Source organism: Salmo salar, chromosome ssa20 (assembly GCF_905237065.1).
Source record: "Salmo salar chromosome ssa20, Ssal_v3.1, whole genome shotgun sequence".
Taxonomy (NCBI): Eukaryota; Metazoa; Chordata; class Actinopteri; order Salmoniformes; family Salmonidae; genus Salmo; species Salmo salar.
This window is the reverse complement of record NC_059461.1, coordinates 57850124-57872747: the sequence shown is the minus strand read 5'-3', so window position 1 is coordinate 57872747 and position 22624 is coordinate 57850124. Positions and strand designations below refer to the sequence as shown.

Below are 22624 nucleotides of genomic sequence, written 5' to 3'. Positions count from 1 at the left end.
CCCCCTTCTACCTCCCTTCTACCCCCCACATCCCTTCTACCTCCCACACCCCTTTCTACCTCCCACATCCCTTCTACCTCCCACCCCCCCTTCTACCTCCCACCCCCTTTCTATCTCCCACCCCCTTCTATCTCCCACCCCCTTCTATCTCCCACCCCCTTTCTACCTCCCTTTACCTCCCTACCTCCCTTCTACCTCCCACCCCCTTTCTACCTCCCACCTCCCTTTTACCTCCCACCCCCTTTTACCTCCCAACCCCCTTTCTACCTCCCCCTTCTACCTCCCACCTCCCTCTTACCTCCCCCTTTTTACCTCCCACCCCCCTTTTACCTCCCACCCCCTTTTTACCTCCCACCCCCTTTTACCTCCCACCCCCTTTTTACCTCCCACCCCCTTTTTACCTCCCTACTTCCCTTTTACCTCCCTACTTCCCTTCTACCTCCCTTCTACCTCCCACCTCCCTTCTACCTCCCAATTCCCTTCTACATCCCAACCCCCTTCTACCTCCCAACTCCCTTCTACATCCCAACCTCCTTCTACCCTTTCTACATCCCAACCCCTTCTACCCCTTCTACATCCCAACCCCCTTCTACCCCTTCTACATCCCAACCCCCTTCTACCCCTTCTACATCCCAACCCCCTTCTACCCCTTCTACATCCCAACCCCCTTCTACCCCTTCTACATCCCAACCCCCTTCTACCCCTTCTACATCCCTTCTACCCCCTTTTTACCTCCCACCCCCTTTCTACCTCCCACCCCCCCTTTTACCTCCCACCCCCCTTTTACCTCCCTACTTCCCTTTTACCTCCTTTTACCTCCCACCCCCCTTTTACCTCCCACCTCCCTTCTACCTCCCACCCCTCGTGTGAAATGGATACATTCGCAGACCTCTCACTTTGCAAAGCCAAAAACTCTTCGTTGTTTGGTTTACCCCTGTACTCTTGGAAGAGGGACCCGAAAATGGGTTTTGATAGTGTCTGACTGTAGACTGGTTCAGGGCAGGCACCAGGACCACATTTCCACCTCCATTCCCCTTATCCCACTGTGGGGGTGACGTCACAGCAGCCCCCCCCCCCCATCGCACTCTTCCTTCCTGGTCACTGCAGGGATCACACTCTTCCTTCCTGCTCACTGCAGGGCTGCTTTCACTACATTGTTTTGACGTTCTTCTCCGTAAGGTACTTGTGATTCTATCTCCCCCTTTTCTGCTTTCCAGGCCTTAAATAGTGTTGATACTGTTTATTTTCTGTGGACTTCAATTTGCCACATATGCCTTATTAGAAAACACATTGAGTTTGTATGTATGTACTGTATTTATGATGACACAAGTGCACACACACACTCACAATACCCTTACACAATGCTAAAGAGAATGATCTGTACTGAAGAGAGAGCAGTAGAAGTCGTTTGTTATTGTTATATACAGGTCACTACTCCTGTCTGCATTGGCTGTTTAAACAAGGCACATATCTAAAGCCACCTGATGATTTTATCTCATGTAGTCCAAGTTTTGACAATTGTACAAAATATAATTCTTGATTATTGTGTGACCGTTTCAACCCCTACCCCCTCCCAATGTAGACTTTTTTTTTTTTCTGTAAAATAGTATGCTTAAAGTTTTTGCACAGAATATAATGATGTTGGACACCGCCATATTTTAATATGTTGATCTTGCTTGCTTATGGGGGTCTCATGGACGTGAGATGTTTGAGGTACAGTGTGAAGTGTTTTAAAAACCACTTATACTGAAATAAACTTACTGGAAATGTGGCAAAGCCTCTTCTCTTCTTTCGCAGAGAGGATGGATGGATAGACAAAAACAATAACACTGAAGATCTCTGCTTTCTAAAATGTTTATTGAATTATTTTTAGTTTACTTTACTGTCTTTAGTCAATGTCCTTCCAACTTACAAATGTTTTTGATAGATGGGAGATTTGTTTATTTCTATCACACACAGTGGCACAGAGTCTCCTCAAAGGCCCTTAACAAAGTGAAGGCAAACTCATAGCCTTGGTTAACCACAGAATGCTATGAGTAAGTCCTTCAGTATTTGGCAGCGCGAGACAGGAAGGAGTGCATGTAAACAGTGAGGTGAAGGGTGTGTCTATAGAGGCTTTAGAGTACGGATGTCCTGGAGATGAACTGGGATCAGTCTTTAATCAGGCCACTCTCACTGTGGTTTTTGACTCGCGTCTCCTCTTTGCACCCAAAACATTCTGGGGCCGGCCAAAATCTCCTCGCCTTTTCATCCTCCCTCCTTCCTCCAGTCATGCAGAACGGCCACAGCTCCACTGACGCTCATAGGCTTTTATGACTGTTGAGTGAAGGGCATTGTCCACACTCTCAGGGGAACTTCTGGGAAAGAGACAGGGGGGTAGAAACAATCAGTGAGGTCATTACAACTTTTATGCAGGCTGCAGAATTCCCCAGACAGCTCTATGATTAAGTAGAGGAAGGTGTACTTCTCAGAAGAGTAGCCTGTCAAGCTGGACGTTTTGAAGGTACAAAGTACAGTAATCAATGGAATAGATGTCCATGAAATAAAAACCAACAACAAGATAAGCAGAGCGAAAGAGAGTAATGTCTTTGTGTGTTTAATCAAAGTTTTGAAGTGCCACCTTAATCAAGTGTACAGATTTATTTTGGGGGGAAAGTAATTGTATACTTAAATAGTGCTGTTCATGATTTTACTAAGTTTATTTCAACAAGGTCATTAGGAAGAGGCTCTTTACACTTCTTCTATATGTCATGCTTTCAGTATATCAACAGCAGGGCAAACTTCATCAAATAAAAGACTTAAAGACACTATGGAAGTTGAATTCATCTCTGATTCAGGGAGGTTGGGTTAAATGCGGAAGACACATTTTGGTTGAATGCATTCAGTTGTGCAACTGACTAGGTACCCCCCTTTTCCCTAATTGTTTGTTAAATGTTGACTTGACTGTTGGCTGTATGGTTCATATACAGCACATTATCACATACATAATATTTATATCATAAAAAAGGTGTGCTCCTTTCTGTCCAATGAGGTATTTCAAGAAAAATGTTTTTGTCCACTTAGGCGACCCCTTTTGGCTCAAGAGCGTCCCCAGAGGCAAAAGTTCTGTATGGCCTCATCTTTAATCTCTCATTCCTTTGCACCAGCTCTTTTTTTTGTGTGTTTCATCTGAAAAGAACCCTCTGACCTTGCCAAAATAAATGCCCCAAAACAGTTCATAATCTTGGGACTTCAAACAACGCTGTTATAGTACAGGGCATTAAGTCCTGACAGGGACATTATCATATATTGCCCAAAGAGTAACCAACAGGGCTGTCTCCCTCAACAAAAATACCCTGTCGGGAAGCGCTGTTAGACATGTTTGCTCTGTCTCTTATTTCTCTGACTAAACTCGTCTGGTTGTGTTTATTTTCAGATCTGACTTGTCCTGGTCAACCACAGACTGCTCTCTTTCTTTCTCTCACGCTCTTTCACTTGCTCTGCTCTAAAAAGAAAGTCCACTCCACTTTTAAGTAGCTAAGATGTTCTAAAATGAGCTGCCGTACACCTCCCCCCTTCTCTCCTCACCTCTCCATTCTCATCTGTCCATCAAATTCTGACAGACAGAGAGCAGTGACACCACGAGGTGTCATGTTTTCTGCAGTCAGAAAGGCTCCCTCCGCGGCTCACAGTAACTGTGCCACCATGCCAGTGTCCTTGGCTTTTTTTGTTTGCCTTTTTAGAGTATAGGGCGCCATTTAGGATCCAGACAAGCTCTTCCTTCGTCATGCTCAAGGCTACCACTAGAGGTCTCGCGTGTTTGGTTTCTGTGCTGTCAGAGAAAGACCTGCTTGTTGAAGAAGATAATTCCTCCCTATTTCTCTGACTTAATGTTATTTTGTAGTGAATAAGTAATTAATCTCTTTCCAAATTACTATCACTGTTTATTTGAATACCGGATGTCAATGCACTGAGATAAAACTACATTGTTCAAGATTTGTGACCATCAGTTATAGATCGGAATATTCCACATCATGGTATCACTATCGACCTTTGCAGACAACAATAATCACAAAACAGGACTTAAGAAATGATCCCAAACGTAAGCCGCCAGGCCCTGACCCTCTTCAACTGGTGTAATTTCATGTCAGTCACCGATTTGTCTCCCTCCCACTCCCCCTATGGAGTGGACAAGGGCCAGTTGTTCTGTTGGTGACATGTCAGTGCATCGGAGGGAGCAGCGTTGAGGTTGTGGCCTCATATCAGCCCCAGCAGAGGCAACAGTGGGCTCCAGTGTATACTGCAGCCAGGAAACGGCCCGGGACCTGGGAGGATGATGAGCAGATGCTGGGGAGGAGGGGGGTTTGGAGTTGGGAGGGTGAGCGGGGTAGTCTGGATAAACAGCCGTACTGTCATGGCCAGGCAGCGTTCACCGTACACAGCACAGACTGGACAGTGCAGAACACACACACATCCCAAGCTTGTTTTAAACCAATAGGTTACCTAGTTCACAAATGTGCCTGTCACAGTTTCGGATGAAAATCTTCAGATTAACAATAGTCAGCCCCATATATAGTCATTTTCCTGGCACCATGGTAACGAGACTCCCACATTGCTTCTGGTAAGTACTCAAACAACCCTGTTACAAAGTCCTGTAGCCTACAGTACCCCTCTATCGGGCCTCAGGTCGCTAAGGATTCCCACTGGCCAGAGATTTGGGAGGAGGAAACTTGAACAAGTGTTCATTCCTTAGCCTGGAATCTCCTCCAGCAGAGGGCATGCTTGATATCACACCATCTGTGTTGCCTCCTCAACAAGCCATTTATTACTACCACATTAGTGTTCCAAGACCCAATCAAACTGATAAACATCATTAGTCAACTCCCTTGTCGAATCCTCTTGTATAGAGAGGTGAATGACTGCAAAAGCAAAGAGAAAAGTGTTCTGTCCTGTATGCTGGGAAAAAAAGACTTCAGATATCTGTAGTCCCATAGAGCTGTATAGATATATAGTCGAGAGAGCGAAGGGAGATCTCTTGTTTAGTCACAATTATGTTTTTTATTGTATGATACAGGCTATATTACCCTTTTAATTAATAGAACTTCAAGTTACCAACATTTTTCACTTTATTAGAATTATACAAAATGTACAAAGTAGTGTGGATATATTTTATACATTTTAAACATAACACACAACTGCGAGACAGTACTATTCCTGGCATAATTGCACATGAGACAAAATTACCAAGTTAAAAGTAACAATCCGCAGTCTTTATTTTAAGATGACAATATCATACACATATCAATACAATTTCTCACCAATATAATAAAACAATACACCACTGCAGTTATTGAATTTAAAACTACAAATCTAGGCTACCAAGAACACATCTGAGTTAAATTCAGAAGATGGAAACATGACAACATCAGAGTTACTGCTTCCATTTTCTCCGTTTGACTATTAGTTTTGCTGTGAAAGATCAGTTAAGAAATGAGGGAAACATCAAGAGAATGGAGGAAGCTATGCTAAGTGCGTTATGATAGCATTACGCCGACAGAATCCAATTGGCGGGAAGAGTGTAACATGTTTACATGAACACACACCCATGAACACACACACACTGAGTCATCTATATGACACCGTGCCCTTCCTTCATGAAGGAAGGAAGGGCACTCTCCTTGAGAGTTCCTCCCCTACCATTATGAGACCTTTAGACACTTCACACACTGGGCTCTATCGTGGCCAATCCAATCAGAGGACCATGGAGGCTCCTGAGTACAACTCAGTTGGAAGTCAGTGACGGGCAGTGAACAGTGTGTGTGTTGGTGTGTGGTCTCTACAGCCACTTGACCAGAGGAAGAGAGTCCACCTTACTCACTTCCCAGGGGTCAAGAGGTCCCTGACCCACTGATTGGTTGGGAGCTAAAAGGTCAATAGGCTGGTCACTGGTGGCTGCTCAAGGTCAAAGACAGGCTTTTGATATAGAAGGCAGGCGTTGTGAACAGCAAGCCACAGCCATTGTGATCTATTGTGAGCACTGGTAGGGGGAACTCAAAAGGCACTTTTCCCCCGAGAAACATTTTAGCTGTCCAGGTTGAAAGAGAGTTATCCTTGTGGATATGCCAAGATAATGACATTAACTTGCATCAAAAGAGTGCCTTGGTATTGTTTTTAGTATGGAAACTTCTGTTTCAGTAGCTACTGCAGGTTTCCATCCATTTGTCAAAAGATTTTCAAGTGAAAATTCTAATATTCACATAAAAAGAGAGGTACATTTTACAGGCAGCGGTGTGTTTCCATCAAATTGGCTTGTTGTGAATAAAAATCACTTTGTCGTAGGACCACACAACATGACTGCAAAATTACTGCGACATTACTGCGACATGATGGCTAATCTATCAACAAGTGCGCAAAAACAAATTTGCTGCTTGTCACATAATCTATTTCACAGACAGAAATAGGATCCACCCTTTCTCACTTATTTTGTTTTCATCAACTTTTAGGAAAGTTTACCGACAATTGCTGTTTCCATCAGGCCTGGCCTAAGTTTTTTTATCCGACAGGTAGCCTACTTTTTATTGGCATTAAAAGAGTTGGATGGAAACATGGCTAAATAAGAAGGTGAAGAAGGTGACATTTCTCTGACGGTGAGTGATGCTCAACTTGTTTTAAATTCTTTGCTAAGAGATCGATTAATGTCTGAGTATCTGTGTACCCTACCAAGTGGGCAACATTTGGCACAGCGTGTCATAATGATGTTGCTTTGTAAGTCACTCTCGATACGAGTGTCTGCTAAATGACTACAATTGGAAGATGTCATTTCTGGTTGTGAACTTGTTTTCAATAGATGCCTCACCCGGAAAGATGTGTAAAAAAACATCTGCCTTATGTCATTGCAACCAGTTCTGCCCACTGGGTAAAGTGTTGGGTGAACATTAACATTAGTATTCAAAGCAGATTACTGCTGGGACTGTCCAGCAGGATAGGATGCTGAAAGCCAAGTTCAAACGTTCAATCACTTCACTCTGCTTTGGGTGACGAGTAGATTGACCTCGTCAGAGAAACACATGGGGCTGTGCTGCTGGTGGTTTAGATAGAATATTCTGGGTATTGGTCCATTCCAACTTTCATGCCCTTGAGGTATCTTTTTAGTGTGTGCCTGTTTATCCCCCTTATGAAGTTTTGGAAATTTTAAACATAACCCCCCCACTCTAGACACTTACCAGATGTTTGACTGCAACCTTTGTATGTTCGTTTTTCACCTTCCTTTATGGCCAGGGTTTCATTCAACGATTAGTTGGCTCTTATTGTCATGTAATACTGATTCTATTATGCCAACTCTTGGGAGTTAACCACTCCTTAGTGTGGAACATGTGTGATACCTATGGTTTTCAGGGAATACAAATGAGGCAAATAGCACCCTTGCATTCTCAACATTTCTAATAACTCCCATTTACTACAATCTCACACACACACACACACACACACACACACACAAACTTGACCTTTCCAATAAATATACCTTTCAATCCACTTCAGCCCCTAACTCGGCTACCATATTATTTGTGTCTGGATGGCTAGCACTGTCCTGGTGCTGTGTGTGGTTTAATTGGAGGATCATGTAGGTCTTTCTAGCCAATCGGAGAGATTGGTGCTGTTCCTCTCCTAGCAACAAGACTCCCTAGCTGTGCTGTACTGCTAGCTAACTGACACCTAGAATAACTCGTTTTTTTCTTTCTTTTTCCTTTCGCTCCGTCTTTCATTCTTGATATCCTTGTCAGTTATCTTTCATCAAACATACTGTAGCCATCCACAAAATGTCAATAAGCTGCGTCTGGCCCCAATATAAATAAAAGTAGACCTGAGGACACAGGTCCTGACTTGGTGTGTGTCACAAGAGGCATCATTTACCAGTCTTTTCTTTGACTTGAGTCAAACTAAAATCTCATGTACAATTCATCTTTGTCATCATTTTCTGTAATTTCTTTAAAAGCATTTTATCATTGATACAAAGGAGATGAAGTGAATGATAATAGAGAAATTAAGTAATCTTCCAAGGGAAAGAAAGAGATGGGTAGATAAAACAATAGCCTGTGGTGCAGTCATATTGTGAGATAAAACAATATCATGAGACAGAGAACCTTATTTATATCGCCTCAAAAATGACAGATGTATTTATTTTTGTCCATTTCTGTCTTAGATTCTCCCTCCAACTCCCAAATGGCACCCTATATGCCTATAATGCATGCCTTTTGACCAGAGCCCTATGGGTCCTGGTCTAAACCAGTGCACTTTATAGGGCATAGGGTACCATTTGAGACTCATTCGAGGTGTGCTACTATGCCGGATGGCGGCCACTATCATATTCTCTCCATGGCGACTGCTGACCCCTTTCAGTGCATACTTCCTAATAATAGCGGGCCTGGTCAGGTTGCTATGTTTAGCAAGGTGTCAATGAGTCTCCATCAGGACTGGGGCTAGCTGCCTATCTCCTCACAGAGTGGACAAGGTTGAGATGGCTTACCACCTCCTAGCCCTTCTGCTGTTTCAGCATCAAGCTCTGGGATCAACCCTCAGCTCAACATACACACACGCACAAACACACGCACGAGTGACACGAGCCTACCAGACGAGCTAAATAACTTCTATGCTCGCTTCGAGGCAAGTAACACTGAAACATGCATGAGAGCATCAGCTGTTCCGGATGACTGTGTGATCATGCTCTCTGCAGCCGATGTGAGTAAGACCTTTAAACAGGTCAACATTCACAAGGCCGCAGGGCCAGACAGATTACCAGGACGTATACTCTGAGCATGCGCTGACCAACTGGCAAGTGTCTTCACTGACAATTTCAACCTCTCCCTGTCTGAGTCTGTAATACCAACATGTTTCAAGCAGACCACCATAGTCCCTGTGCCCAAGAACACTAAGGTAACCTGCCTAAATGACCACCAACCCGTAGCTCTCACGTATGTGGCCATGAAATGCTTTGAAAGGCTGGTCATGGCCACAACACCATTATCCCAGAAACCTTAGACCCCAATTCAGACTTAGACCCCACTCCAATTTACATACCGCACCAACAGATCCAAAGATGTTGCAATCTGCCCTTTCACACCTGGACAAAGGAAAACCTATGTGAAAATGCTATTCATTGACTACAGCTCAGCGTTCAACACCATAGTGCCCTCAAAGTTCATCACTAAGCTAAGGACCCTGGGACTAAACACCTCCTTCTGCAACTGGATCCTGGACTTCCTGACGGGCCGCCCCCAGGTGGTACTGGTAGGTAACAACACATCCGCCACGCTGATCCTCAACATGGGGGCCCCTCAGGGGTGCGTACTCAGTTCCCTCCTGTACTCCCTGTTCACTCATGACTGCACGACCAGGCACGACTGCACAGCCAGGCACGACTCCAACGCCATCATTAAGTTTGCAGACAACACAACAGTGGTAGGCCTGATCACCAACAACGATGAGACACCCTATAGGGAGGAGGTCAGAGACCTGACCGTGTGGTGCAAGTACAGCAACCTCACCCTCAATGTGATTAAGACAAAGGAGATGATTGTGGACTACAGGAAAAGGAGGACCGAGCACGCCCCCATTCTCATCAACGGGGCTGTAGTGGAGCAGATTGAGAGCTTCAAGTTCCTTGGTGTCCACATCACCAACAAACTGACATGGTCCAAGCACACCAAGACAGTCGTGAAGAGGGTATGACAAAACCTATTCCCTCTCAGGAGACTGAAAAGATTTGGCATGGGTCCTCAGATCCTCAAAAGGTTTTACAGCTGCACCATCGAGAGCATCCTGACGGGTTGCATCGCTGCCTGGTATGGCAACTGCTCAGTCTCTGACCGCAAGGCACTACAGAGGGTAGTGCGTACGGCCCAGTATATCACTGGGGCCAAGCTTCCTACCATCCAGGACCTCTTTACCAGTGTCAGAGGAAGGCCCTAAAAATTGCCAAAGACTCCAGCCACCCTAGTCACAGTCTGTTCTCTCTGCTACCGCACGGCAAGCAGTACCGGAGCTCCAAGTCTAGGTCCAAGAGGCTTCTAAACAGCTTCTACCCACAAGCCATAAGACTCCTGAACATCTAATCAAATGGCTACCAAGACTATTTGTATTGCCCCCCCCCAAGCTGCTGCTACCCTCTGTTATTATCTATGTATAGTCACTTTGATACTCTACCTACGTGTACATATTACCTCGATTACCTCGACACCGGTGCCTCACACACACACATGCAGACATGTTTTCAATGTTACATATCTGCTTCACATATCTGTGTGGTACAACAGACAAACCATCTATCTATATAAACAACCCAATTCCTGAGCACCGTTAATAATACCAGCTAGCTTGGCCACTTAATGAAACAACTGTGAAGCGTGAGAAAGACAAACTTGACTTTTAAACCCCCTGGCTCAAACATGACCTCTTGTGAGAAAACTGGAGAAATCCCAGTATCCCCCCCCATTCAGCTTCCTCCCACTTCCACACTATTGGCCACTTGCCCTGCCCTGGCCATGATTTAAGACATTAATACAGATTTGTTATTATTTGTAAACACTAGTAGATGGCTGTTGGCGCTGTACTGAATCATTTTCACCTCTTTAACACTGCGTCTAGGTACATACTTGTTTGCCAAATACCACAGACTCCCTTATGTAAGGTGGCCTACTAAGCACAAACCATATATGCATGTATGTATATACATTGTTTTACACATATTGTAGATGTAAATGTCTCTTCTGCAATGTCATTGGTGCCTTTTTTTGCATAGCCTAAAATGTGAGGCTTCTGAGTTATTCTTTTTATTCTCCAATGTTATGGAAATCTCCCCAGCATTGGACAAGGCTAGAGGTGTTCTGTAGCTACAGAGACTCCATGTGGCTTAAACCAATACAATCTCTTCCATGTGGCGAGAGGGTTATAGTAGGCCCCATAGGCATCTCTGAGGAGGGTACGAGTTTGAAATTGAGATGTTAACAGCACAGGCACAACCTACTGAGTCGATGTTTTGCTTGCACGAGCGTTTAATGTTCTTTTCATGTGAACTCTTGTTCCTTTAGTCATTGCGAGGGTTCTCTGGTCTTCAAGAGTGACTGTCTGTCCGTCCGTCCATTTGTCAACACGCGACATTGGCGACACCTGGAACGGGGTGACTATGGACAGGCACATTGTAGATATTGTAATTTCCTCCTGTGATTGAATCGCTCCTCCCCCCAACCCCCCGGCACACGGTACCCTGGCAACATAAAAGCCACGTTTGTTGTTTGAACCGTGTGGCACAGCTGATCACCTATTGTTCTGGCTCATTAATATCCATTGCAAATCTGCTTATTCTCCAGATTCCATCAATACGGCTCGGACAAAGGGATGGTTATTGCAGGGCCCTTCTAAGAACAAAAAACAAACAGCGGTTGCCAACGTGTTTCTTGATTCTCAGGAGCCCCAACAATGGGATTCTTTGTGGGACAGTAGGGGGATTGATGGGTATCGTGTTCTGCAGTGTGGGATGGCTGCAGTGAGTCCACGTCTTTCTCTCCCTTGCTCTCTGGGTTGAACTCAGCAGAGTAGCTGCCATTCAAGCCCTTTTTTAGTCCGTCTCACACACAATACCTAAAGCTAATGCTACCATGTTGGGTAAGGCTCTCTCCATCTAGGCTGCGATGATGGGAAGTTGGGACTGGCAAGATAGCAGAGAGGCTCTAAAATGGCCAAAGATGAAAGACGGCTTGAGTGTGAACTAAAAATACTTGGATCATTTTATTGTGTCATGTCATTTCCCCCCTCATTATGTGTCCAAAATTGCCTAATATAGTGCACTACTTTTGACCAGCACACTAATTTCCGACAATCTGCCCCTAGATTTTGCTCGCCTGAAGTAGAGTATATTGTGATAAATTGCAGGCCACACTACTTGCCTAGAGAGTTTTCAGCTATACTTTTCATGGCTGTTTATTTACCACCAGACAGATGCTGGCACTAAGACCGCACTCAGTCAGCTGTATAAGGAAATAAGCAAACAGGAAACCATTCACCCAGAGGCGGCGCTCCTAGTGGCCGGAGACCTTAATGCAGGGAAACTTAAATTATTTCCACCAAATTTCCATCATGTTAAATATGCATCCAGAGGGAAAAAAATACTAGATCACCTGTACTCCACACACAGACGCGTACAAAGCTCTCCCTCGCCCTCCATTTGGTAAATCCGACCACAACTCTATCCTCCTGATTCCTGCTTACAAGCAAAAACTAAAGCAGGAAGCACCAGTGACTCGTTCTATAAAAAAGTGGTCAGATGAAGCAGATGCTAAACTACAGGAGTGTTTTGCTATCACAGACTGGAACATGTTCCGGGATTCTTCTGATGGCATTGAGGAATACACCACATCAATCACCAGCTTTATCAATAAGTGCATTGAGGACATCGCCCCCACAATAACTGTACGTACATACCCCAACCAGAAGCCATGGATTACAGGCAACATTCGCACTGAGCTAAAGGGTAGAGTTGCCGCTTTCAAGGTGCGGAACTCTAACCCGGAAGCTTACAATAAATCCTGCTTTGCCCTGCGACGAACCATCAAACAGGAAAAGCGTCAATACAGGGCTAAGATTGAATCATACTACACCGGCTCCGACGCTCGTCTTATGTGGCAGGGCTTGCAAACTATTACAGACTACAAAGGGAAGCACAGCCACGAGCTGCCCAGTGACACGAGCCTACCAGACGAGCTAAATCACTTCTATGCTCGCTTTGAGGCAAGCAACACTGAGGCATGCATGAGAGCATCAGCTGTTCCGGATGACTGTGTGATCACGCTCTCCGTAGCCGACGTGAGTAAGACCTTTAAACAGGTCAACATACACAAGGCTGCGGGGCCAGACGGATTACCAGGATGTGTGCTTTGGAAGGTTGGTAATGGCTCACATCAACACCATTATCCCAGAAACCCTAGACCCACTCCAATTTGCATACCGCCCAAACAGATCCACAGATGATGCCATCTCTATTGCACTCCACACTGCCCTTTCCCACCTGGAAAAAAGGAACACTTATGTGAGAATGCTATTCATTGACTACAGCTCAGCATTCAACACCATAGTACCCTCAAAGCTCATCACTAAGCTAAGGATCCTGGGACTGGATCCTGGACTTCCTGACGGGCCGCCCCCAGTTGGTGAGGATAGGTAGCAACACATCTGCCATGCTGATCCTCACACTGGAGCTCCCCAGGGGTGCGTGCTCAGTCCCATCCTGTACTCCCTGTTCACCCACGACTGCATGGCCAGGCACGACTCCAACACCATCATTAAGTTTGCAGACGACACAACAGTGGTAGGCCTGATCACCGACAACGACGAGACAGCCTATAGGGAGGAGGTCAGAGACCTGGCCGGGTGGTGCCAGAATAACAACCTATCCCTCAACGTAACCAAGACTAAGGAGATGATTGTGGACTACAGGAAAAGGAGGACCGAGCACGCCCCCATTCTCATCAACGGGGCTGTAGTGGAGCAGGTTGAGAGCTTCAAGTTCCTTGGTGTCCACATCAACAACAAACTAGAATGGTCCAAGCACACCAAGACAGTTGTGAAGAGGCCACGACAAAGCCTATTCCCCCTCAGGAAACTAAAAGGATTTGGCATGGGTTCTGAGATCCTCAAAAGGTTCTACAGCTGCAACATCGAGAGCCTCCTGACTGGTTGCATCACTGCCTGGTACGGCAATTGCACGGCCTCTGACCGCAAGGCACTACAGAGGGTAGTGTGTACGGCCCAGTACATCACTGGGGCTAAGCTGCCTGCCATCCAGGACCTCTACACCAGGCGGTGTCAGAGGAAGGCCCTAAAAATTGTCAAAGACCCCAGTCACCCCAGTCATAGACTGTTTTCTCTACTACCGCATGGCAAGCGGTACCAGAGTGCCAAGTCTAGGACAAAAAGGCTTCTCAACAGTTTTTACCCCCAAGACATAAGACTCCTGAACAGGTAATCAAATGGTTACCCGGACCCCCCCCGCCCAACCTCCAAACCCCTCTTTTTACGCTGCTGCTACTCTCTGTTTATCATATATGCATAGTCACTTTAACTATACATTCATGTACATACTACCTCAATTGGGCCGACCAATCAGTGCTCCCGCACATTGGCTAACCGGGCTATCTGCATTGTGTCCCGCCACCCGCCAACCCCTCTTTTATGCTACTGCTACTCTCTGTTCATCATATTTGCATAGTCATTTTAACCATATCTACATGTACATACTACCTCAATCAGCCTGACTAACCGGTGTCTGTATGTAGCCTCGCTACATTTATAGCCTCGCTATACTGTTGTTTTCTTTCTTTACCTACCTATTGTTCACCTAACACCTTTTTTGTACCATTGGTTAGAGCCTGTAAGTAAGCATTTCACTGTAAGGTCTGTTGTATTCTGCGCACGTGACAAATAAACTTTGATTTGATTTGATCTGCCCCTCACTGCCAACTTCCGAAGTTAATGAAAACACAACATTCACTCTCTCTCTCTCAGCCCCCCCTCTCTCTGCCCCCCCTTGCTCTCTCTCCAGCTCTCCGTTACCATTCACTCACTGAGGCCATTACCAAACAGTGTCTAGGGACATGGTTGGGGCGACGGGCATCCTGGGAGAAAAAGGCTCTCTGGTCTGGACACGGTGTCACATTAATCCGTGCCAGCTTCCTTCACATGTCATGACTGGAGGGAAGGAGCCAAACTGGGGCCCCCAGTCCCATACATAACCATATAGATGGAAACTGTCTGTTGGTGATTGCAGTGACATCTGAATGGATATTTTGTGGCTGCCTGTTGAGCGGAGCGAACCTCCCACATTGGCATGGCATTGGCTGGAAATATGTGCATTTAGATGGCTACTTGACAGGGAAGAGAGACACAGTGTAACAGTTTATACAAGATCAATTGAAGACCATTTATAGATCATAAAACACATAACACAGAGAAACCCACATTCATATTAGGAAATATTTTCATATTTCTTTATGAATACTTCTGAATTATTACTGTTTCAGATATAAGTATTACTGGCTGGGTTGTGTCTCCAAGTGTTTTTGGCTTGCTGGTTTTGAGAAAGAGCTTTGTTTTCAAATAAGGACTATTCTGTCTTTAATGTCTCCTTGTTAAATGTTAGTAATGTCTTAATGTGATTGTTTGTAACGTCTTTTAAGTTCTGTGTTGGACCCCAGGAAGATTAGCTAACATGATGGCGTCAGCTAATGGGGATCCTAATAAAAATGCAAATTCAAATTGTAGAGTTTCATGTAAAGACATTCAGGACTGAAAGATTCTCTGGTTGAATGGAATCCCTTCCATCATGTTATGTGTATAAAAAAGAATATCACGTTATAGACTACTGCAACTGAATGAGATATGTGGCTAGTAGCAGTAGTATGCGAGAAGGAATGTCAACGTTCATGTCAATTTTCTGCTCAGCTTAATTTGTTTGAGAATTTAAATCAATCCAATCATATGCAGTGAGTAGAACCTCAGAGGAATGACAATCAGACACCTCTTTACATTCTAGAACAGGAAAAGAAACAACCCATTTATTTTGACCCTTTCCAAGTACTCCTATAATAGAAAATGCAAGTGTCTAAAGTTGAGCAACTGGACCTTATTGTGGCAGCTCTATTCTGAGCCTGGGCTAAATTATACAAACCCTAGAGACTAGTGGGTCAGGTGGTCTGAAAGATGTGCATTCCTCAGCAGCACACACACACCCTCTCTGAACCCCCCTGCAGACAGGCGTAAGCCCCCATTTCTCTCCTAGACTTTCCCAGCTGCAGGAGATGGAGGCTTTATACCCCAACAAGGACTACGCCCCAAATGGCATCCTATTCTGGTTAAAAGCAGTGCACTATATTAGGAGTAGGGAGCCATTTGGGACACAACCATGATCAGATAGAGGTTCTGCTGCCCCTGATCCTCTTCTGCAGTAGCCATTCTGATAAGGAGATCATCGTAATGACACAACCTCCGGAGTCCATTTGTCACTCACTCTGATGTTTCGGAACAGTAGGAAGAGGCAAGTAGGAAATGGGGTGTCTGTTTTTTTTATACTGTTTTGACAGGAGGTCCCCTATAGGCTACAGACAGTGAGAAATCTGAAAACAACACCATAGGTCAGTGCAACCATGCCAGCCATATGTCAACAGTGTGTGTGTGTGTGTGTGTGTGTGTGTGTGTGTGTGTGTGTGTGTGTGTTTATTGCTGTCCTCTGATGGGGCAGCAGTTGGGAGGGGGGGACTGGAGACAAGCTGCCGTCTCCCTAATGTACTGAACTTGTGATTGGCTGGGATTTCTGACCGCATACCTGATACTGACTCACCTCTAATGGCCTTCTTCCTGTAGTCAGGCTCAGACAGGGCTCCTTTCTCCTTTTATCTCTCCCAACCTCCTTGTTTCAGAGATCAGGTTGCAAAAAGGAAAAGCCGACTGACTGCCTCTGCAACCCTGCCTTTCTCCTCTCACTTGCTCTGTCCCTCTCTCCCTCTCTCCCTCTCTCTCTCTCGCTCTCGCTCTCGCTCACTCTCACTCTCTCTCTCTCACACACACACACACACACACACACACACACACACACACACACACACACACACACACACACACACACACACACACACACGATGGCTGCTAGGAAAGTTACAGGAAAAGACGAGTATCCTGATTATGAATATAGAAGTGTAGCCTGCCCAATGAATATAGGTGACATTTTGTTGAAAGGAGAAAAGCGAAGAGTAGAGGAGTAGAGAATAAAAGTGAAGAAAATAAAAGAGGAGAAGTGGCGAGGCCAGACGAGTTGCACAGAGCCACAGTGTCCTCCTCCTCCCCCTTCCTCTCCTCCTCTCTATACCCTAACTCATGAGCTGCATGTGGCTACAGGGAGAGACAGTGCTACTGCTGGTGCCTCTGCTGCGAGGGGCCAGGTGTTGCTGGGTGCCGATTCTCAATGTCATTGGTGATGTGAGAGGACAAAGGCTGTATTGAGGGCCCAGGCAGAGGGCTAGGAGCAGTGGGATAGTCTTACAGAAAAGCCTGTGTTTGTGCCAGGGCTCCCCCTCGTACACAACAGCCACTGTGTTCTGTTCCTTCGCTCCCAGCTTTGTCCTCACGCTCATTCCCCCCCACCCCCTTTTTTTTGTTTAGAACAGGTAGCAACAGAAGCCTTGCATCTAGGGCGTAGATGAGCGGGACAGATAGGCAAGTGTTAAGAACACAGTTCGGGTTCATTATAGACCGGGCTAAGTGCGTTCTGACACAAAGGGCTGGAACAGCTGGGAAACACACCGACTCCATCTACACCGTTAGCCATTCAGAAGACACCTGGTCTACAGAGCAAGCTCCACAGATATTCCTATGATGTCTAAACAGAGACTCAAAGAGACAAACTGTTGCTCAAACGAAGGGGTCCAATTGGTCTCTGAACAGAAATGTTTCTAGCACTTTTTCCTGTGAAGGAATTTCCTCGCAAAAAGATTGGCTGCCAAACCTCTTGTACCAGTTTGGGCATGAGGATGACCTAAGACAAGTCATATGATATGTAATACACTGGTATTGTCTTATTGAACTGTGAGGACAAAAGAGCTCAAAAGTTGCATTTGCCACAATGTTAGTTAGTCCATTCAAGTCCATTCGCTCCCCTGAAAGTAAAAAAAACAACAAATAAACGCTTTGCTTTCTGCAAAACAATTTACAATGCTCCCTTATTTAAATAAAAGTCCACAACTTCGTTCTCTATTCAATCCGTATTCCAGAAGTTTATAGGTGTTTCGCGGAGACTGCATTCACGGTAAGCGCTGCATATGACTGCTCAATTGGGAATTAACTTAACATTTCTGTCAGCCCTACCTCCTCGTAAACTCATGACAAAAACTAGCATGGATGAAATGATGAAAAATAATACAATATGCACACGCGCCGACATGTCCGGCCCCATCTGTATGAGGCGGTAGATATGAGGGCCAGTATGGTCTTCCTCTAGAAGGGATGTGAGCTGCCTTGTGGATGAAAACAGAGATGTGATAATGAGGGCCTTGCCCAGCAGCACAGAAAAACATCCTGTCCTTCGCAAACTGACAAGTCATCATAAAGCAGGCGCAGCAGCTGGCAACAGTGGCCCCCTCCCAGTCTCCCAGAGACAGAGACACAGTTCCTCTCCTTCGTCGATGTCTTTTTATCTTTCTCTCTCCCTCTCTCCATCTGCTCTGCCCTCTCTTTATACACTAGCTAATTAACCTGTGTGTGTGTGTGTGTGTGTGTGTGTGTGTGTGTGTGTGTGTGTGTGTGTGTGTGTGTGTGTGTGTGTGTGTGTGTGTGTGTGTGTGTGTGTGACATCATCCATGATATGACTGACTCTCCTGATCTCTCTTCCTCTCCTCCTAGTGCTGGAAGCAGTGTCAGCCCTCTCTAAACCAAACTATCAAAACACAACCAGAAACCGTCTGTATCCCAAAGCTGCTTTGCGCAGTAAATAAAGCCCAAATCTCTATTTAAGCTCAATGTGCCAGAGATGATCTCAGACTGGCTGTGCATCAGGAGCGAGAACATCCTGGGTGGCAGACAGACAGAGGGAAATGGGAAATTAGACAAAGAAGAAAGGATGAACGTGAAACGTTGCATCAGGAGTACACACGGCTGCACACACACATACCAAACATGCACGCACACATGCAGGAGGACACACTCGCATAAACATTATCCATACCCATGATTAATCAAAGAATGGATTGCATGAAGCTGAAGTCAATGCCTTCCTCAGACAGATATTGCACACAACACATTATTGCAGACAATGTATTTTGCTGAATAAAAGCAGATTTGGGTGGAGGGGGCGGGAGGGAAGTGTGCAGTAGTGAGAAGGGGTGTGGGACGAGGAGTGTGGGGGACAGGAGCGGGGGGGGGGGGGTCTGGATAATTAACCATCCACAGAACCGTGTCATTCATCTATTGTCTGCCTCTGTAGTCTGTAGAGGTCCTTCAGATAAATGGAAATGCTCCATTTCCCTTTCCTTTTTTTGACTTGGAGGAGATTCTCCTTGGATCTTATCGATTTTCCTCACTGATACTGCATCCGCAAACTTCGCTACACACACACACACACACACACACACACACACACACACACACACACACACACACACACACACACACACACACACACACACACACACACACACACACGGGGACCAGACAATAGATTCCCTTCAAAATCCTATTTTCCCTAACCTCTAAACTGAACACTTAACCTAACACTAACCTAACACTAACCTTAACACTTATCTTAACCCCAAAACCCTAAAATTAACCCCTAACCCCCAACACTAACCGAATTGTAACCCCAATCCTAAACTTTGTGGGGTCCGGCAAAATGTCTGCACTTGTCAGAATTGTCCCTGTTGTACTATCCAAGGATAGTCAAGCCAAACACACACACACACACACACACACACACACACACACACACACACACACACACACACACACACACACACACACACACACACACACACACACACACACACGTATAACCTGCAAGATAGCCAGTGGCTGGCCTTTCCTACAGTATAGTGGCCACCAGCAGATTAGTTGCCTTTCCAGAGAATTCTGAGGGTGGTGTTTTAATATTCCATGCTGCTTTGCACCCTCACATTTCACACTGCAACATTAACAGGAGCTGACACAGAGGATTCAACGCAGACAGCTGGAATGCCTGGGTCTTTTGTGCAGCGTGGATCTCAGCCAAAAGCCTTCGTTCGGAGGCCAAGAGAGACCTGGGAAAAAGACTTCTCCTTGGAAATAAACACAAAACTGTCCAAGAGGAAGGAATGTGCCACTGGCGGACAAATGGAGCCGGGAGGGACTGTGCAGTGACCGGACAGCACCAAGGCACCATGCAGGACAGGAGGCTGCTCTGCTGGGCTCGGCAAGCTGGGCTGGGCTGGAACACTGTGTCTGAGACCTCCGACCTCTAACCTGTGGACCAACAACCACTCACACTATGAGAATGCATAGTCATTAGGATAATTTCACTCACATATTGATTGCCTCAATTCCTACAGTATTCAGTGAGAACAAGAAGGGACAAGCATATTCTATGTCTTGAAATATGATACAACAAAAAACATAGGTCAGATACTACTGGCATAAAACAGTTCACCGTGAGATAACACATCCATTACGTAAACACTGCATCTCCAAAATAATAATAAAATGTGAATAAAACAGATACATGATATTAGGGAAACTTCTAGAACTACTGCAAGCCTATAGAAACGACTGAATGGGGGAACAGAAGAACTGCGCATAGTGGGAGTCGGTGAATGAGTGTGAATGAGGTGAGCTTTGTGTGTGTCTCTGTGCGTGTCCCTGAGTGTATCTCTGTGTCCCTGTGTCTGTGTGTGTCCCTGTGCCTGTGTGTGTCACTTGTGTGTGTGTGTGTGCATTCCCAGCATAGAGCAGGGAGCCCCGCCCCTCCTCCCAAGGGATCAGAACAGTGCCTCAAACACCTGGCCTGTTGTTCCTGGTCAGGGTTGGCAGGGCAACGCAGTTCTAAAGCTTAGGATGGGAGACACACTTGAGGAATCTCAAACTTAGTGAATGTGTGCGTATGTGCATGTGTTTCTGTGTAAAGTAGTGCAGTGAAAAATGTGTCTGAATTGTATCACATATTTTTGATGTAATCATAGATCCACTTTCTACGTGACTGATATTAAGGGCAACACACCTGACAAAGCATACTCCAGTACATGCACTACTACTGCTAAACGCATCCAATAAAAGACAGGTCAATAAAAACTGGGGAAAATTATGTTCTCCAAAATGGGATTGCACTGAGACAGCTTGTTGAAGGATCTCCATGGTAACCCCTCCCCAGTCTAGTCAAGGCTCACGTGCAGTTTGTTTGTATAGGCTGGCTAGTTCCGGAACGTATTCCCCCCATGCTAATTGCCTTCAAATGCCAATGGCTCATTGCACTCAGCTAGTATCACCCAGCCAGCCATCGCATATATCCCCACAGCAGCAATCTTTCACTTTTCATGGATTCACATATCCCTCCTCCACACACCCCACACACGGCGAGGTAATGTCTGGGTAGATAACATCATTATCCTTACAGTACTGCCGGCTCTGAATGGTTAAACATGGGTGTAAATATATTATTTTTTATCACGATGCAAGGAAAAGGATTTGGTTGGAGATCTTATTGTGCTGATGGTCTGGGATGTGTAGTTTTCTGATTCTGGGATGTGTAGTTTTCTGATTCTGGGATGTGTAGTTTTCTGATTCTGGGAGGCATTGAAAAGTTATTGACATTTGACCATCATCTTTTGTTGGAAATTGTTGCGGACAATTTCAAATGTGTTTCAAATTTGTATTCATATTGTTTTACTACCTTAGAAGACTAAGTAATATTAGTAGCCTATACAGAATCTAACAATGATTAATACTGTTAACTATAATTACATTGTTCGATTTAATACTGTTAACCATAATATCATGTTTTGATTTTGCATGATGTGTTTATTCAATTTGAAGTACAATTCTGAATTAGGAAAAATAATTAAACCTATTCTCTGTGTGTGTAAATCTATAGAACCCAAGCTATAACCCTAACCCCAAACCAATTTTCTTAATCCATGAGAGCAGTCATAAATTGACCAATTTACCTGTAGGCTCTCAGCAGCTTTAGCTATATTTTTGGTTTGGTGCAGCACTGTAGCCTTAACACAGTGGTGTCCGCTCTCTACAACAGAACCACTCTCTACTATGTTCCTCCCTCAGGGTTTTTGGCATGGAGGGACTTCGAGGGGATTTACATTTCCCTAGCAACTTCTGGACTGGCTCTTGCTGTGCACAGACTAATCTGAAGAATGTAAGGCAATTTCAACTACAAAAGCAAAAAGACAGCCCCCATCCCCTTACGGGGGGGTAAAGAGGGATAATGATCATGTAAGATAGTTATCTAATTAATTGTTTACACTTATCTCCCACACAATTCTTTCTTATTTTCACATATTTCCCATAAGGAGAAATGGGTTTTCACACATTTGTAGGCTATGCCAAAAATGAAATGAGACACAGGTAGTAGCTATAGATGTAGAATTTTAATTTGATCACCCTGTTGCAGGATAAACTTTCCTGCAATGCAGGACATTTTTTTTAACTTGTTGTGTGTTTAAGGTTTAAGAAGGTTTCTTAAGTTCGTAATTTCCACTTCGAAATTTCAGACTTGATTTTTCCTTACGAAAAATGTATCAACTTCTAAGAAAGTGTCCATTACTTATAATCCACATAATAATTTGCATTTCCTGTTTCTGCAGGATTATGTTCCTGCTGTAGTGAACTGGCTCAAATTAAGATCCTGCATCTGCAACTCATTGTTTGGCAATTTAAATGATGTGTGGCTTTTGTGATTGTCACTATCTTTAGATTAAAAAAAATGCAACTTGGGCCTCCTGAGTGGCGCAGTGGTCTAAGGCACTGCATCATAGTGCTAGAGGCGTTACTACAGACCCCGGTTCATTCCCGAGCTGTGCCACAACCGGCCGTGGCCGTGAGTCCCATAGGACAGTGCACAATTGTCCGGGTT

At 45.0% G+C, this 22624-nt stretch overlaps 1 long non-coding RNA gene across 1 annotated transcript in view; it reads right to left on the bottom strand.

Moving 5' to 3' along the window:
• Positions 1 to 1836: 1836 nt before the first annotated feature.
• The window catches only part of LOC123729275 (uncharacterized), a 52924-nt gene continuing 32136 nt past the window's right edge, over positions 1837 to 22624 (bottom strand). Inside the window, exon 3 of the long non-coding RNA XR_006760985.1 lies at positions 1837 to 2357. This is a non-coding gene — a long non-coding RNA (uncharacterized lncRNA). The remainder of the gene's footprint in view (positions 2358 to 22624) is intronic.